The sequence below is a fragment of the Palaemon carinicauda genome, chromosome 44 (genome assembly GCF_036898095.1).
Source record: "Palaemon carinicauda isolate YSFRI2023 chromosome 44, ASM3689809v2, whole genome shotgun sequence".
Lineage (NCBI taxonomy): Eukaryota > Metazoa > Arthropoda > Malacostraca > Decapoda > Palaemonidae > Palaemon > Palaemon carinicauda.
In genome coordinates this window covers 5,996,882-5,999,282 of record NC_090768.1, presented here as the reverse complement: position 1 = coordinate 5,999,282, position 2,401 = coordinate 5,996,882, and positions in this window count along the sequence as shown.

Genomic DNA, 2,401 nt, shown 5'->3' with positions numbered 1-2,401 from the left:
TGTGATCAGTCACCAATGAAGTTGATTTGAATACCCATATTCTTTACAAATTCCATGATATTTACGTCTCATAATCCAATCGTGTAACAATCATGGAATAATTCAAGGAACTTTGTAAAAATACAAAAGAATAGTATAACCATTTAATCCAACATTGAAGGATATATTTTGATAAACCATTAAACTAATGACCCCGAGGACGCGAAAATGGACTTTCCTACCACAACTCGCACAAGACTCTTTGTTTTGTATAACAGAGCTGCAATATTTATTTGATTATCTTGTCAAGAAAATTTTGTTTAGTTTACTTTTAATTTGAGGTCAAAGACAACGCTGTAGTTTTTATATTCCAGGTTCATCTGTCAAATGTTTTTTGGTTACGTTGAACTCAGTTATATAATAACGTAATCTTTTATTATATAAATGAGCATGGAACAGAAATCCGTGTGATAAATGTGAAAATGCTACTGGGATTTCGAACGAACTTTCCTAATCACTTTAGCAAGATAGAAAATTACTCAAAAGGAATAGAAATTGTCGCAAAATGTATGAAAGTTTTTATCTGCGATAAAAAAGAAAATCTCTCTAAAGTGCTATCAAATACCATCTTCCCTTATCCGGGCCTATCACTTTGGACTACCCTCGAGCCTTTGACCCTGGAACGTTCCCATAAGAATTATCCTCCGGAAGCACCGCCCACCTCCCCTTATCCCCTTCCCCACTTCCATCCACCACCCCTTTCCCCATCCCACTATCAAAAAACATCCAACAACCCCACCCCCTTCTCCACCCCCTTAACAGCATTAGCTTTTCACACCCTTTCCCGTCATTTCCCATAAGGAAAAGAAAAAGCGTAACGTTGAAATTATGCTAATTTTCACCGAGGTAATCAATTTACAGTTAAACCTTCAAGGGCAATAATACAAGGGCCAACGTTACGAAATTTCACGGAGCAGCTACTGACGTTTATACTTAGAGATTTAAGATTTTTTTTTTTCAAAATGATTTCATAAATTATTACTCTCTCTCTCTCTCTCTCTCTCTCTCTCTCTCTCTCTCTCTCTCTCTCTCTCTCTCTCTCTCTCTCTCTCTCTCTCTCTCTCTCTCATATCTATTGGATCACCTCAAGCTAATCAAACCAACCGTGTTTCGGTAAATTTTAACAAATCTAAGAAAGGGTTGAACTTGGTTTCATGAATTCGACAGACTAACTCTTAGACACACATACAGGTGTGTATCGCCATGATCACGAAAGCTGTTCGTATCAGGGCGACCCATGCTAGGTTAGTTAGCTATAGATGATCAGACAAGTCTCCCACCATCACCAATCCGCAGTTGACCAGTGTGGTCAGGAAAACTGTCCAAACCCCAGACATGAATAAGGACATATCGAAGGCCTTTGTCCTGCAGTGGATTAGAAAGGGCTGCAATGGTTTTTTGTTTATGTATTTGGATATATATATTTATATATATATATAATATATTATATATATATATATATATATAAATTTATATATATTATAATGTATATATATAAATTTCTATATATATATATATATATATATATATATATATATATATATATATTATAATGTATAATGTATTTTGTCAAGGAGGTATTGAATCCATAATGCAAGAATACTCTCTCTCTCTCTCTCTCTCTCTCTCTCTCTCTCTCTCTCTCTCTCTCTCTCTCTCTCGCGGTCCAACGATCCAGTGCCTCATTTAATCACTCGGGTAACAAGTGAACGAGATACAGACACGAAAGCATTCCCCCCCCCCCAAAAAAAAAAAAAAAAAACATCCGGAGGCGACGTCATAGCAATAAACAACTCCCTTCCATCACCGTGCCACTGGAGGGTGACGTTAGGTTTGTTCCCAGGCACACATAAGTGACCCTCGAACATCGCAAACACCGTCCATTAAAAGTAATCCTACAGCTTCCGCAAATCATTAAAGCTGCCCGGAACTGCCAGGTGGAGATAATGATGATGAGTCAGTCCTACCTAAGCTACGTCTAACAAAGGAAACCAACGTTTCTGTGAATTTTGGATTTTTAGGGCTCTTTCTGGCGCTTTCCCCGTCCGGAACCTGCTACACTATAATGAACTTATAGGAAAGAAATTAGCAAAAAGGAAGGGAACTGGAAAAGGTTTTAGAAAGTAAATTTATACACACATATATATATATGTATATATATATGTATGTATATACATATATATAATATATATAATATATATGTATATATATATGTATATATAAGTATATATGTATATATATATATATATATATATATAAGTATATATGTATATATATTTGTATATATATAATATATATGTATATTTGTGTATATATGTATATATACATGTATATACGTACATATATGTATATAAATGTATAT